The sequence below is a fragment of the Gallus gallus genome, chromosome Z, assembly GCF_016699485.2.
Source record: "Gallus gallus isolate bGalGal1 chromosome Z, bGalGal1.mat.broiler.GRCg7b, whole genome shotgun sequence".
NCBI lineage: Eukaryota > Metazoa > Chordata > Aves > Galliformes > Phasianidae > Gallus > Gallus gallus.
Window position 1 is genome coordinate 16,588,177 of NC_052572.1, and position 17,813 is coordinate 16,605,989.

The following is a 17,813-nucleotide window of genomic DNA, read 5'->3' on the forward strand; positions in this document are numbered from 1 at the left end:
GTTTTGTTTTTTTTCTGAAGATCTCAAAGGATGTTGTAAATGTAATTTAAATAGTAGAAAAATTGTTTCCTGTAGAGGTCTGTAAGTTTTGCCTCCAAACTGATTTTAACAACATTGTGGAGTGAAATGTAAACTGTGTCCTTCCAGCTTGTGAGTTCTTTCAACCCACACTCAAATTTATTATATAAATGAAGAAGTTGCCCTTTCCCCATGTTTAACTACGTATAAGGTTATTTAACATATGCCATTAGATGCATTTAGTTTTATGGGAAAAAAGTTTAGAAGGGAGAAGGTACTAATATCTCAACAAAGCAAGATCTGAGGCATATTTAGCATCATTAAAAAGCATTTGTCACAGTCCTTGACCTGGTTTGGATGGCTTTCCTGCTCTCAGTGTTTGCAACCTGCATGGTTAACAGCAGTCCTCCTGGGCTGACATACACTCGTTGGAGGGCCTTCCTGCCAGATATCACCAACAGAGACTCTGAAGTCAGTCAAGGCTGCAGTCAGAGGGTTCTTTCTATAGAGTGTTCATTAAGCATCTCTTACTTCACACATACTCTTGCCTTGCCTGGTTTAGCTTCTCCTGTCTAATGACATGGGGGTTTTTTTGTTTGTTTGTTTTTGTGGGGGTTTTTTTGTGGGTTTTTTTTTTTTTTTTTTTTTGGTCATCTGGAGTTCCTCATCCGCTGTGATATCTTGCAAGGTGAAGAATCACTGACTCAGAACAGTGCCTGAATAGGCAATACATTTTTGTGATGTTAATCTTTGTATTCGTTGTAGGCATGTAAGGATAATCAAGATAATCCAAACTGACAAGAAGATTGTAAGACTGTATTTTGGGACAGCACTGTTGGACCTTGCATATGTCCAGAGAATGCATGACAAGTAGAATATAGCTGTATTTCTAAACAACAACAACAAAAAAATCTAGCTATTCATTTTCAAGATTCATCAAGTCTGATCTCTTCCAGAAAGTCAGATACATGACTTGACATACAAAAATGCTGAAGGAAGTCTTTATGAAATGTTACTCAGGATGCCGAGCACAGGTTCTAGTGTGAATTCACATGCGTGCGTCAGCCTGTGATACAATTGTGTCAACCACAGGAGACAATTTGAAGGCCTTATAAAATACTGCATAGGTGGCCACAATTCTCACCAACCAGCTCTAAAGCACTTCTGTTTGCCATATAAATAGTGCCATGCTTTTCAGTGGAACTACTTTCAGTATAAGACAATGTTCATTGTGGGATGAATTAATTAAATTGATTTTAAAAACAATTTTTGCCTATGACTTGAGAGATTCCAAAGACGTTTCAGAGTTTTACAGAACTTTTGCCTAGTACATCTTTACCTTTTTGATGTTCCCCTCAACACAAATCTTTATTTGCTTACCAGTTAGGCCTTCTCACAATCTATCTTCCACTGGATTAACAGTGTATGCTATGTAATCAGCTAAAGGCCAACCCTCAGAAAAGGGTGTCTATACTTGTGACAATACAATAAACGATTGCAGCAAGTTGATGACAAGCAGTCCAGATATGATCCAACTGGTCTGATGACAAAGTAGTCCTTGATGGCTTTCAAAAGATGGCTGTTTGTAACTCTCCAATGACTCTACAAAGAAATCAACACCACAGTCAGTCAGACTGAGGTATAATGTGCCTAACATATTGCTGGCATACAACCCATTCAGTAATGTAAAAAATGGCCATACCATACATCTTTATGTTACAAACATTTCCTACCTACATTTATACAGATATAAAACTGTTAGTAAAATGGAAGCTATTTGAAGCTTGTAAAAGAAAGCAGAGCATATTATCTGGATTATTTCCATTTTGTACATATTTTTTTACTTAGCCCAGTATGAATGGTTTACATTAAAACATTTAAATATTGAAAGAGGTTTTGGGTTACAGACTGATAGTAGTTCCATAAAAACAAATTATTTTTCCATTTCTACAAAATCTAATTAAACATATGAAAACAAATGTGTTGTGTAATGTTAGAGATATTCTTCCTTGCCTTCAATAATAATGCAGGATCCTGGTAATTCATTTTGGGCAGATTTTCTTCTGAGGTGGCCATGTAGCCGATGGTTGGTTTCTTAGCACTCTGTGAAAGATTCATCTATATTTTCTTTCCATTTCCTCCCCACTCCTTTTCTGCTGATTTCAATATAAAATAATTTCCAGCCTTTATGGACTTAGGAAGTGACATATCATCTTCGGGTCATTTCTAAAGAATAATAAATGGAAAATCCGTAACAGTAAAGTGTATAACTAACTCAGTTATTATAGTGAAAGTACACTAGAAGATGCAGTTAAACATCCAGATCTCACTTAAATAAAGTATGACAAGCAGATGCACGATCCCACATCTTGTCCATAAATGGAACCATGCCCTCTCCATGCAGTACTGAGATTTTGGATCTACTCCATTTCCATTGCCATTAATGGTAATCTCTTGTGTAATTTGACTGAAAAAAGACGAAACATGAAGTGATGGGAACCCTGACTTATGAGCCTCAGTTTGGCATTGTCACAAATACTTCCTACTGATGTTTAGGCAGAATGAATCTGGACCTCAAAGTGTAATTCAAGACTCGAATGCTTGGAATTGAGGTAAAGGCATGCATGGAAGGAAATCTGCAGCCTCACAGATAGTATACCTACTCAGGCCCCAGTTTATATCATAAACTTTTATGTCAGTTTATGGGCAAACCATCAAATTTATTCCTTCTTCGACTCTATTTTAGAAGCATTGACTTCAGCCATGCTTTTGACCTTCTGAGTTTTTTCCCACTTTTGTTCTTTGTTGGCTCCATAAAACATTTGTAAAATAAGTTACGTGCCCTCCAATCACTCATATTTAAATAGGATGAAGATAACATCTTCAAACCCCTCTTTCTCAGCTCCCTCAAGTCAACAATTGCTGTTTGGACATCTTGATATTTTGTCAATAACGCACTTGAAAATGAATAATTCTTTCCTTACTGTAAAATTCCACTGATAGCAGAATAGCCTCAGTACTGTCTTTCTTCATTTCGTCCTGTCTGGAAAAAAAAAAAAAAAAACACCTGCCAACAACTCCTACCACTGCTGCAATTGCTAGGACTCCAAACATACAGGATCTACTCCATACATGACTCAGAGTTCACAACTTATTTTGAATATCTAGTGCACAACGTCAAGATTTTTTATTTCTTCCACTCCACATAGCTGTAGCTCTTTGTCTTCTCCTTTTCATCCCACCTCAGTGTCAATGCTGACAGCATTTCTTCCTAATTGTTTTCTCTGGATTCTCTTTTCAGTTTTGCCTGCAGCCTTCCTTCCATGAAATCCATAATATCTGAGCTTCGCCTGCCCCTCGGTCTTTGTATCAAAGCGTTCATAGCATGCTTGTCATCTCAGAGGTCAGGTTTCTGCTATGACTTTATTATCATTCACTTCATCGATTCTTCTAGGATATTCCTTATGTGTCGGATCACACAAGAGGAGACAGGAAGGTCAGCCACATTTGCATCTCTTTTAAATGTCCATGGGCAAATATCTTCGTGTTATTGTAACTGCTAAGCAGATTATGTTCTTACAACATAGATTTCTGTATTGTCACAAACTCACTTACAGAGCAGTTAGCTTTGATTTCACTTTATGATAAGATACTAAGTTCAAGTTCCAAAAGTTTTCATTAGGAAAAGATCATTATAGGCATAGTGAGACATAACCTTCCTGGACTAAATGAAATGTTAATTTATTTACCATATTTCTGTGCATGTAAAGCATGTAAGGATATTTTTAGTATGGGGTGCCCTAAGAATATTTGATGTTAAATTACAACTTTGAATGAATTTAAGTAACCCAGTAAGTCTAGGAGATAGATAAGAAGATGAAAAAAACTGGAAGAGAGAAATAAGTTGGTTTTGCAGGACTGATTTGACTTTAATGTAATGCCCTGAAGACAGATGTAGAACAACAGTACAATACAGCTAAATGAACAGATGTGTGCACCAACCACACGATCATAAAATAAGAGGTAGCCTTTTTATATGCATGTCTGCTAAAGGAATAAAAATAGAAAATAACATATTTCCAGTCCAGGAAAAGGTAGAATTTTCAACCCATACAGAGAAGCTGGTTTTTGATTCTCCTTCTTTATTAGTATAGAGGTAGAAATGGAAAAGTTCAATTTGTCATCAGCAGTAAGATTACCAGTCTGCTATGGTTTTTACAGGCTTAATAAGTGATATGCTATTATTAGTGACTTTTGTTGTTAGTCTAAGTAAAAGCAAGTTACAATTTTATTTGATTACTCATATGACCCTTTAAGACAAAACATGGGAAATTTTATAGAAGAAATGTTCATTAGATGAACATAATATCATTTTATCCCTTTTAAATAAATAAGACACACTACCTTTTCAGAAAAGGAGAAATGCATATTTGTCAACCTGCAACCACACTGAAACAGCAAATACAAATGGTATGAATCATGAGACAAATGGAAGATGGGTGTTATCTTCTGCATGTGATGATAAGATATTATCACTCTTCTGTAAGAAGATTGATGGAGCCATCTAATGAGAAACATTGTTCAAGGGATAGACAATACCCTGACAAAAAGCAGTTTCTCAAAGTTTCCCCATTAAAGAACTGTTTTCTGGGAAAATAATAAATAGTTATTCATATCCATAATGTGATAGAATCCTAGAAATCTTTGGATAACAGGAATATCTTGTAAAGGGTGATCACTCAATTTACCAGCTACACATATGAGAACTATAACATCAGCAACATGAACTTTTTCCTAGTGAAACAAATGCCAACAACAGGAATTATTCGTTCATCAGCACTCTGAAAACCTTTGAAAAGGAACAAAAATGTCCAAGCACATGCTTGTAGGTGGATTATTCCTAAATACTAAAAGTTTCAAGCATGGTAATGTCTAGATAAGACCTTTTCAACATAGACCATGTGTGTCTGTAGAGGCACTAGGTAACTTTCACCTTACCTCGCATTAGTAATGCAAACGCTATGTATCAAGTAGTAGTCTAGGCTATCTATCAAGGTACCTCCAAAGTACAATTTCTTCCATTCCAAAATCATCACAAAAATGCCTACCCACTTCCTCTTTCACTTCCTCAGGAGACTAGCCAGCTAACCTATACTAAGTGTCTAATGTTTTTCCAAAAGAGGTGTTATTAATTCCACCTATTGTATGAAGTCTGTCAAGTGTCATTTAAAGTATAATAAACAAGGAGAGTGAGTACTAGGAGCATCAGGATGTTAGAAATCCCCCGTTGCTAGGTGTCTGGCATAAATTGGCATCATTCCACTGAAGTTCCTGCAAAAGGCTTGGCCTCCAAAATGATGATGGATTTTATATTAAAACTGTCCAAATATGTACCCTTCCTGTATGTCTCACTGATGATTGTAACAGCAGAATGCCTTACTGAAAGACATTCTGCTCATTCCATTGGGTCTGATTCACTGTTCACTTACACCAGTGTGAATAAGATAATGAATGACACCAAAATGATTATATCAAGTTTCATGAAAAAATTGCATCAAGATTCATGAAAAAAAAAAAGAGCCAGAAGAATCAGAGGAATCAGATCTAACTCAAGTCTAGAATTCTTGTTCACACCACAGAATTTGCCCCATTATTTTCACTGCATTACTTATTCTTTTTATCTTTTAAACCTCTTTTTCCAGCAAAATTAAGCTTATTGGCCTAATTACAGTGAGCTCTCTGTGTGTGTGCATCTGCATCTGCATTTGTGTCTCTCTTTCACTGACTCTAGCCATCCTTGAAAGCTTCCTAAGCCGTTACCCAATTTCATTAGCCAACATGACAGTGTGGAGTCACTCTCAGAGATGCTAAGTTTTCACAAGCTTCACAAAAGCAGATAGCTGGAATAAAAAAATAGCCCCTATCAATATCTCTGAAAAGGCTGTGGTGTGACTCAATCATATTAGACACTAGGCAATCTAACCACGAAATACTCTGTATAAGGGAGTGTATTTCAGTAGCCTCACTGTTCTGGAGAACTAGTAGGAGTAAACTGTACCACCCACTGTTAAATTTCTCTTGAACTACTGTGAAAATGCCTAAGTGACTACAGATGCAGGATTTCTTGCTAGGATCAATACAGTGCAGAATACATCACTATCAACCAGAGAAGCCAGCCAGGTGGAGGATCAGTCAAGTCTTCCTGAGCCAGCAGCCATCCCATTACCAGCAGGCTACAAGCTCTAAACATAGACTGCATAGATGCCTTTTCCAGCACAGACAGAACTTTCTGGTGGGCAATAACCATAGACACATTTTCAGTATGAAACAAACCTGTTGACATATAGAGAAATGTGAGATAGTAGCAGCAATGATAGTGCTGGTGGCAGTTTTGAAATGAATTTGGATCTCCAGATGCATGCAGTACAGCCCTACTAGATTTGAACTATTCCTGTGCAATACAATCACCTTGGAGTTCAAGACCCATTTTCTTTTAAAAGCACTGAAGCAAGGCTCAAGTCAGAGCACAAAAGAATAACCCTTACTACCATACCTCTGTATGGGGGGAAAAAAAAACAAAACATCCCATCACCAAGCCTCTTCCTCTGCATTTGTGCTTCAGGTTTCCTATCTCAGGGCAACCAAGTGGCTTGTGGAGATGAACAGCTGGGGCAACCAGAGGTCATGGGAAATACTGACCATCCCCCAGCCCAGCCACCTTGTAATGACACAGCTTTTGCTAGTGACATCTCTATGAGAGGGGATAAAAAAAATCATACAACAACAACAGAAACAGAGAAAGAGCACCACTTTTATCTAACTAATATTCATTTTCCTAGTTGCTTTATATTACACAACCAAGTGTACTAACACTAAAACACCACATCGTCCGTGCAGAAGTATGAGTTAGAACAGCTGTAGCCACAGCATAAGTGCCCTTGAACATGCTGAATTTTTCCAGTGTATCACAATTACAGAAACACCTGTGCCAAACAGCTTTCTTCTGATCCTCTATAAAAATTCACAAAGCCCTCAGACTTTCTCATTTCATACAGGTCTGAACTGCCTTGCAGCCAGCTCCATACGTCTCAATATGGGATTCCGCAGAGTTCTTTTTCATGCCTCGAAACATAAAATAAAGGGGTATGTGCAGGTGCACCCGTGCTATATTGCTTGGGAAACTGTATTCTAGATCTCTGCAGATAAAACTATTCCACAGGGTATGTCAGCTAGTGTTTTGTTATGTGCTGTTTTTTGGGGGGCAGGAGTGGCTTTTGAATCATATGTGTATGTCACAGCAAAAACCACAGGGCTGAATGCATTCGGCTGGGTTATTTTACAAACAAAATGCTATGCTTGCACTAGCCTTAGGAACTGCTGGCTGAAGCCTGTTGCATTATTTAAATGGAAAGCTACCCAAAGTGCCTTTTTAGAATAGGGTTGGAGGAAAGTCACCCTTAGCAGTCAGCACAGAAAGTGTGACTGACTATCCTCAGGCAGAGCTCCAGAAAAGGGAAAGGGAAGACGTCAGCTACCAAGCCTATGTGTCCAACGCATGCAGGATCGAGCCTAGAGATAAGCCTGCCTTATGAAAGACGAAGAGTGTAGTCATTACACAGCTGCCTAGGTGCTGGCTCTCTGCAGCCATTCCTCACAATCTGAAACTTCTCCACATCCAAAAATCCAGCAAAGAACAGTTTTAGAATTGTATTTGTCAAAAAGGCACCATTTTTGTAATCCTACTGACAGGAAAGCTTTCTGCCATCCCTGTTTACATAATCCACTGTGAAAAAACATGTCTTCATTTTTTTTCTGCAGAGCACAAGCAGATAATAAATAATATTAGTACACTCATTCAGGAAGCAATGGATGATGGGAAGTGCAATTTGAACTATTTCTGTGCTGCTTATGTACCGATGAAAAACATCTAGATGCCATTGTGTACAGCTCAGGAGAAACATTGGTTTCAATTGTTTTGGTCAGCAACAATAAGGAATAATACTGAAAATATCTGAATGCTGTTATGCAAATCAGTGGTATGCTCTCATGTTGAATATTGTGCTCTGTTCTGATTACTCCACCTAAGCAAGGATGTAACAGAAATAGAAAGTGACTGGAGACAGCTGATGGGCATGTTACAGCCATGAGAAGGATTCCATTGTCTTAAAATGTTAGGACAATTTATCTTGGAAATAAATAAGAAAGAGGCAGCCACATCGTGAAATAAAATGTCATGAGGGATGTAAATTGAATACTCTTATTTTCTTGCATTTCCTGCCACCTTTCTGACCCTTTGTTTGTCTGATCTATTTCAAAATTAAGATATTAGAATTAGGGCCGCTCTATTACTCTAAATTTGAACCACAGCTACCACAGTGATGTCTGCAGATGGTCACTAGGCAATCCAACAACAAACAATAATAATCTTATTTACCCTTTGTCCTCTTAAAACAACGAGACAATTAAACTTGAAAGGCAACACTTTTTAAATGTTAAAAAAAAGATCCCCTTCCATAGTGCAAGTGAGGAACTGCAAAAGCTTATGCATTCCTGGGAAGCATCCTCTTCTCACCCTGGAGTGCAGCGGATCCAGGAGCGAGGTGCTGGCAAGGAGGATAACACGTGTGTCACATGACCTTCTTCCACATGCCATGTCAGCCTCCCCAGCTATGTGCCAACACTGGGACACAACAGCAGTACTGAAGGAAGGAGCTCCAACTTCCACACCAAGACTTTTGTGCTGAACCTCACGTATTTCCTCACGCTCCTTTCTGGAGAATTCAATACTGGAAATGACTGGAGATAAGAATCTAGATTGCTGCAAACCAGAGTGATATGCTTCTATTTCACATTGCCGACAAAACAGGAATTATTTTTAGCAGTGATGAGAAGACCTGCTCTATTTATGTGCTAAACTCATTGCTACAAGATAAAAACCAAGACAGAGAATTTAGTGGGATTCAAAAGGCCTAAGCACTGTGACAGGTCAAAACTCCTGCTGTTACATAAGACAGACTGGCCCCTTTTCTGTAGCAGCAAGCGAGCGTACAGATGCACGTTTCAGATGCAAACGAACTGACTACTGCAATGAAGAATCTTCCCTCTGGTCATGTTATTCCATATTTGTCCACTCTAGGGCTTCTTGTATCTCCCCAGAGGTTTCTGGTGGAGGTGATCTCTCTCAGAGATATTTTACTGCATAAACTGGCACAAACCAACCCGCTGTAGTCATTCTGTGTCCCAGATAAAGCACCAAAATCGCCCTCTTTCCTTTTACTGTGTGTGTGTGATACAAAAAGAACACATAGAAGAAAGAAAATCATTTTCATGTTTTTACATTTTGAAACAGAACTATTACAAGGTAAACATTTGAGATGGGAATCTTAATAGTGGCAGAGATCAAAAATAATCTTCCAGCTGTAGTATTTATGATTCCAGTTTTAGTTTCAGTAGGTAGGAAATTTGTTCCAGCATCATGAGCTTACTTCTATTTGTTGTCTATTGCAAGCGCTGGCACATACTTTTAGTATGGATATTGTGGATACAGTCTGTGAATACATGTTGGCACTAGTTCCCTTACAGCCACGGAAACACCTGCCTCCAAGCTAATTTATAATCTGCACCTATGGCCATGGGCCACTTACAAGTTTATTGAATAAGGTCTTGACAAACCATATAGGAAAGACTCTGTTCTTTCTCTTCCTGTTCCACATGACATAAGTTTGGCATTAACAAGTCACATTTTTATGTCTGACTTTATAGATTGTTAATAATATGTAAAGATATTTGATATGCAAGATCATGGGTCAAATATTTCTCACTTTACTCATGTGAGTAGTCCCACAAATTTTATTTACACAACTAGTCTGAAGAAGACGGTCACGATTTACCTTCTCTGTAAAATTACTCTGCAGCATTACGAAGCAGCCTTCACCATACCTCACAGCATTCTTACTGAGTCTGAAGCACGGTGCATGTCCCACTCTCAAGCAGTTCAGGATAAATCCTGTAAGATGAAGGATAATTATCCATGTGAAAAAAGAAATCTGACAATGCAAAAGGATGCCCTACTTTTTCTCACATATGTTTCATTATACAAAAGATCACATCCCCTTTACATTTTCTGGTTTAATGTAGCCCTTTTTGTTCTATGCAGAATGGATTATGAAAATCCATTAAACCACTGTTTCCCTGACAGTGTTTTTTTCTTTTGTTTATAAATGACTGTAGAGAACAGGTCTGTAAATGAGTCATTGCTTTTGACTCTAGTGCATTCAGCTGGCATACTGTATCTTGGCCGTGTGCTAGACCTAGGTGGTTTGTTTTTGGATAATTATCATGTAAGTAATCAGGAAGTGGAATCTCCTAGAATGTTTATAAATATCATGAAGAGTCATTATTAAAAGTACCAGGAACAGCCCTGCAGAAGATACGTCACATGGTCTGGAAAGCGCAGAGGAGAAGTTCAGGTTGTAGTAGTTTTTCTCCACTAACTTGCATAGGAAATAAAAGCATTCCATAAACTACAGAGCAAGATAAACAATTCATTCCGATTCAAATCTGGATCCAAGCTGGAAGCACCTTGGGTTCAGGGTTTAGCATGGAGCCCGTTTCATCACAGAAAAAAAAACAGCAGAAAGTTTCCACGGTATTTGCAGTTTTATTGGAAATCAGCAGATGGTGCTTCCACAGGTCTCTTTACAAGTTCTGCTTAATGAAATATATAGGTCCTGGTGAAATGTTAATTTTAACTGTCATGCATTGCCGTGAATTGCACCTGTAAACTCTGTTCACTGACCAAGTGTCTTGCATTTTTTTATTTGCTGACCTACCAATAAAAAGGGGTGGATTGTGTCAGAAAATTCACTGTTAAGCCTCAGTGTACAGTTGACAGAGTAGGTCCTGGGAATCTGTCATTCCACATCCCCTGCAGCTTGAAGAACAAGCTGTGTGGCTACTTTGCAAGGTACCAAGGAAACCTAAACACATGGACTTGAGCTAGATTGCTCTCAGTCCAGGAATAGGACTGAAGAGTAAAAAGTGCAGCGCTGAACAGCAGGCTGGAGACAGACAGCAACCAGCTAGAGAGGTAAACCTTTTGGGATTAGAAGTATCAATAGCACAGCCACAGTCTATCTGGATTTCAGGGCCAGCAAGTTATTCCTTTTCTCCATTTATTTTGCTGGTTGCCTCACCTGCACAGGTATCCCAGCCTGCTTGCCCATCCACTCTGCTCTGCGCTTGGCAAGTATTGGAGGGAAACAGGCAGGAGGTCTTTTGTGCCCTACTCCAGCGTGTGCTAACAAACTTGCAAGGATGAGCCGAAGAGATCATCAGTGCAGGAAGAAACACATTTCTCCCTCCGGAGAAGCAGGCTGCCCTCCCACCTCCTACGCAGAGCGTGGGTGTCGGTCACTCGGGTCATCAGGCAGGCAATATGAGCTCTGGAGATCACCGCTACCTTGTGAGCATCCTGCTTTTAACAGCAGAGCTTCATAATAGCCCAGGAATGTGTATTTCATTCGTAATTGCAGTCCAATTACAACATGCAGTTTGATTATCATTACCCTAAATTTACAGTGACCTAGGAAAAAAAAAATTATTTCTCAGAATGAAATAAGAAAGATCATTTATGAGTCTCCAATTACTGTGTTCTATTTTAACCCCAAATCCATCTTTCTTCTTTGCAGATAACCTTACCAGTGCACTCATCAGTCCATTTATATCTAATACCTTACTCCTTAGCAGTGAATTCCTGAAGGTATTCTTGTGAAACGCTTAACAGTCTAAACTCTAGGAGAAATAAAAAGTTTCTCTGGTTCACCACTATTTCTGATGGGATGAATAAACCCTTTAAATCTGGCAGCAGCTAGCATACCCAGTTGGGGGTAACAATTATTTCTTGAAAGAAACTGATGTCTGTGCCTCAAATTTCATCTTTCCTCAGAGCAGACACCTGGGGAAGAGAAGCCACTCCAGGAAGAAAATAAGATGTCTTCAGCATTTGAAGAAGTCCTCCAGTGAAATACACCAGCGAAGGGAATCATACGAGTAGCTAATGACGATCTCAATTTAAAAGGAATTCATCAGCCTGCAGATGTCCCTCTGCCCATCTCTCTAACACATGAATAAACAAACAAATAAATAAATAAATACTCCATCTTCCTTTCCTGTTCAGATCCCTGCAGCTGATTTTTATTTGTTTTCTTTACAAGGAATCCATATTAATAGAAATCTGTTATTTCCTATTTTCTCCACAGAAGTGGAATGGCCAGTAAAGCTCAGAAACGAGGAGCAGAACAGGTGAGGCTGCAGGAGGGAAGCTAGAGCAGCCACACGTAATCTTCAATGTGATATGAATGAAGTGCACAGAGGCATGACACTGGGAGTGAAGCAGCACACCTCACAACGCTGGGGTTCCCATGGACGTGGTGGGAATACTCCATGAGGAGCACAGAAGAAATGTTCTTCTGGATGGGTGCATGCTAAACATCTGTCTTTCTTTACAGCCTTTCGGGGCAGCAGAGTTCAGAGGCAGTCAGAAAGGTCTCAAGGGAAGCATCCCTTGGGACACTCCGTGTGAAGACACTGAAGACATTTCCCACATGCGACTGAAATCCCACCCTGTTCCACCAGACGGTTGTGGCTGAAGGACAAGCCTGAGCAGCAGCACTGACCAACAGGCCATGAGCTCTGCCTCCACATAGTGCTAATGGTTATTTTCCAAACACGGGGTTACAGCCTCTACTCCCCGCCACTGATTCTTCTTGCAGAAGCAATTTATGAAGCAAAAGCTACTTAAATGTTATCCTTTCCCCAGCTTCTGAGCCATCAAAGCTCCCACTACACCGCCTTCTCAGTCTGACTTTGCTACCTATCGAACAAGAATGCTTGACAGATTATAAAACATTAAGATAAAAAAGACATTAAATGTCATCTCTCTTCCACCATACAGAATACCTACTTTTTTTTTTTTTATAATAATAAAGAAAAGTCATACCATAGAAAATGCATTACTGCAGAATACTTTGGCTGAAATAACATTCTGTTCCTTGTAATGGAGAGACAGATGGGTCTTGGTCTGAGAGCAGACATCACCTGTACTTGTATTTCTTGTTTGAACAGGAATGCTCAGAAAAACAGATCAGATAATACAAATTCTGCCCCTAAGAAAAGGATATTGCTGAAACGGAACCACAAACACCTTGCTTATTTAAACAAATTATTACAATATTTAAAAACATAATCATGACAAAACAATCACAATTGTCTACCATCCCTCCCAACAAGCAGACGTGCTTTTATCTGTGAGCATTCATCTTCATGTCGAGTTGTTTCTTTTTTTAACTTGGGGTTGGATCCTGCCCAGGATTTGACCTCCCTTTTCCATGAAAAGAATATTATTTTATTTCTGAGAAGTACCAAGTACATTTTGGATTTATTTTTTTTTCACTAAGATGAATAGAATCAACACCCCCATATGTATTCTTAGTAGAATATCTTGACAAGAATTACCTGCCTTACACGTGTTGTAGGATGAAGATAACATATATGCAAACAAAGTCTTTAGGAGGCCTTAAGAAAATATTAAAAATTACGTACATCTTTCAACAAGACAACAATAAACAAGGGTAAAAGTACTACATTCCTTTCATTTCATTTCAGAGTAGTTCCAATATTGCAAGTCACATTTCTTATATGCTATTTTTTCTCAGAACTCTGTTACCTCACCGACAATACTGAAGTTGGGAATATGGTGGTTTGAACTAAGCAGCCACAAAGCCTGATGCTTAAATATCTCTCTTATTGTCTATGATTGTTGTATTTTCATCTCTGAGATACATCAGAATTAAGTCTATTAAGGATTTCTGTTTCATTAGTAGCAAGCTGCTAAACCTTTCTTCAGAATATCATGGATAAAGCGTTCACTTGGCTATAGATATTCGTGCATTTTCTCTCCAGATTATTCGTATCAAGTCATTTTTTACTTAGATCTTCTCAAGAATGCTTTCAATAATTCTCTTTTATTTTATTTTACCAATAGGTGGACACATTACACAGACATCAAAGATATTTAAGAACAGAGCTACGGGAATTCATCCTTAGTCCTCAAGAGGTCTCTCTTATTTTGTGAATTCGTTGCTGATATAAATCAGTTTGTGGCAGTTACTTTAAACAAATATATTTTCATATTTTCAAGTTCTTCCTTAAAACCTCCCTGCAAAGAATCCTTTTAAATTATATTTTCTTAATTATTTCTTAATTATTTTCTTAATTTAAAAAAAAATCTTACATATTATGAACATCAAAAGCTAAAGGGAAGCTAAAGGAACAAGCTTGCTTAGATTCTCTACTTTACAGTTCTCTCTGGAGGACCATATTTTCATTTTCCCTTCCTTCTACCTGTATCTCTACCAATACCTCTCAAGTTTCTGTAAGTGACGAAAAGTCTCTTTCTCTGACAACAATATTTCTATAAATTAATCACTTCTGCTATTCTGCTTTTCCGTCTTCCAAGGCCATCACAGCTCTACTCCTTGCAGTTCTCAATTTCCTAGGTGGAAATTCTAGTGTTTTGATCAAGGATATATTTCATGATGCTCTTAAAATGCCAGCTACTAGAATCCAAACATCATACAAGAATCTCAACCTCCATTTTTCAAAGATTATTTACCAATGTTACGGTTTTGCAGGCAGATCTGAAAATGTGATTGCCATCTATGAAGCCAGGAAGTAGGAATCCACACAGAATCCAAAGCAACCTATTTAAGCCCACTTCTTTTGAGTAAAACTTCACTATATTCATACATGCAGGACACGTGACCTTGGCAGTACTGTAGCTCACTGAGGCAAGAAGCCGTGAAGAGCAAAGGCTCAGAAAAAATCTCTTGTGAGAGGAGTGACACAAGACATTATTCACTTAACCTTTACTGCTATCATTAGAGAGAATCATAAAATGCTTGGGTTGTAAGAGACCTTAAAGATCATCTGCCCTTGCTAGGAGCAGGGTTGCCAACCACTAAATCAAACACCAGCTCAGGCTGACCAGGGCCCCATTCATCCCAGCCTTGTACACTTTCCAAGGATGAGGCACCCACAGCTTCTCTGAACAGCCTGTGCCAGCGACGCACCACCCTCTGAGTAAAGAATTTTCCCCTAACATCTAAATATATACCTCTCCTCTTTTAGTTTAAAACCACTCCGCTTTGTCCTCTTCTTTAAAAAGTTTGTACCCTTCCTGTTCATAAGCTCCCTTCAAGTACTAGAAGGCCACAATGAGGCATCTCCAGAGCCTTCTCCTTTCTGAGCTAAAGAAGCCCAGCTCCCTCAGCCTGTCCTCATAGGAAAGGAGCTCCAACCGTCTGGGCAACTTTGTGGCCTCCTCTGGACCTGCTCTATCAGTTCCAAATCTTTTTTGTGCTGGGACCCCCGGATCTGGACATACAAATGCAGCATCAAGAGGGCAGAGGAGCACAATCACCTCCCTTGCTGTGCTAGTCACCCGCCTCTCTTTTGTTGCAGCCCAGGATACGACTGGCCTTCTGGACTGCAAGAGCACACTGCTGGCTCATGTCTTGTTTTTTACCAGAGCCCCCACGTCCTCCACTGGACTGCTCTCAGTAAGCTCCTCTGCCAGCCTGGACACATATCTGGGATTGCCTCAGTGCAAGTGCAACACCGTGCAGTTGGCCTTGCTGAACCTCATTAGGTTCATGTGAACCCATTTTCAAAATTTTCCAGGTCCCTGTGGATGGAAATCCCTTACTTCTGTCTTATCAGCTGCACCACCCAACTTAGTGTCTGCAAACTTGCTGAGGGTACACTCAATCCTACTGTCTATATCATTAATAAAGGTGTTAAGAGCACTGTTCCCTAGATGGACTCCTGGCCAACACCACTTATCACCAAACTTTACCTGGACATAAAGTCATTGACCACAACCCTCTGACTGTGACCATCTAACCAATTCTTTATCCACTGAATAGTCCACCCTTCAAATTTATATCTCCCCAACTTAGAGATAAGGATGTGATATAGGACCACGTAAAAAGCCTTGCAGAAGTCAAGATAGATGACATCATTTGCCCTTCCAGTGTTGTCACTAAATCATAGAAGGCCACCAAACTGGTCAAGCATGATGTGCCCTTGGTGAAGCCATGCTGGCTGACTCAGATCATCACCTCATATCACATGTGCCTTAGCACAGAAACAGATACAAACTCCTGTAAAAGCTCAATCACGTTTGTTGGTTTTGCTCACATGCAGTGCGTAGTATGATTACAGCATTCTGCCTGAATAGCATTTGAATGAGCTGATGGATCAATTTTGGACTACTTTCTGAGTTTCTCATTTGAAGAGATGGCCTTCTTTAAATACAAAGCTGTCCTATACCAGCTGGAAATGAAATTACACTGTCTTCTCACCACTACTACTACAGCATTTCGCTTTCCTTTGGATATTATAAATGATGCTCAAAAATCTCAATAAGGCCAGCAGGCCAGTGATTTCGAATGGTCAGAACTTAGACTTGAAAACAGACACTTTATGAGTTTGTGCAATAAGGATAGAACTTTGAGGCTAGGAATAAGGAGTACATGGAGCATGGGCCAAAACCCTGTTTTCTTCCACTGCCCATTGTGAAAACAAATGGAACAAACTTAATGTGCAAATCTCAGATAATTCCCCTGGATCTTCAGGGTTACTTGAGCATTGGGGTGCAAGTCTTCAAAAACAAGAGACTCGATAGTAAATGTATTAGATGTAGATAAAAACCAGCCACCTGAATGCAAAATCTTTATGATGCATTTCTGATACAATTTCTCTTTCAATAATTAACTCTTCTTTATCATTTCACACTTTAAAGCATGGAACTAATCCTTTGCCTTTGGGCACATCACTTCACACTTGATTCAGCTGCTTAAATATAGACATTTTACGTTATTTGTCACCTGGGTCCCATAGACCATACAAAACTGGAAGATGTGATAGAACATCTGTGCCAGACACGTACTTTGGGAGCACCAGCTGGAGTCCCAGTAAGACATACACATTGTGTGGGGAAATGGCTAAAGTCCTTCTCCTGTCTGTACCTCAGTCTCTCACCCAAGAAAAAATAATCTCCATGCCCTGTTATCAGCCCCATTCTCAGGACTAGGGAGAACCAAGGATTTGGTTGATCCTTGTATGAGGTAAGGGCCAGATCAGAGACAAGAAAGCAAAAGTGCAGAGCTGCGCATTTGGGCCCCTTCTGCAAACCCTCGACAAAAGTAGCTGTCATGTGCACAGCTGTCCTTTCTACTCTTCTCCTGGTCATCTAAGGAAGTAAGGGAGCTTATTGTATCATAAGCACTGGCAATCTGGATACCAGTTCTCCTACTCAGAACTGGTGGCTCCTCAAACCTAGAAGCAAGCAAGTATGAACTGGCAAAACTGATGAAAACACTCTTTATGGACTCCATTCTTGGACATTAGCAAGACAGAAATCAGTGCTACTGGAGGGCAACAATTTTCACAGCACATCATGAGAAGCCAACAACAACAAATCTTCAGCAGTCCATGCATGAAAAAATAAATAAATAAATAAATAAATAAATAAATAAATTTTAAAAAGTATGCAGTAGTCCAGGAGAAAGCATAAATTACCATGAGCTCTTTTTCATTCCCTTACAATTAGCTAATACTTTCATTCTGACTTATATAAAAACATTCACCCCAAAATAACATTTTATGATACAAACACCAGAGTGTTGCACTGTGATATGCGTACAGAGTTACTTGTAGTTCCACTTATGTAA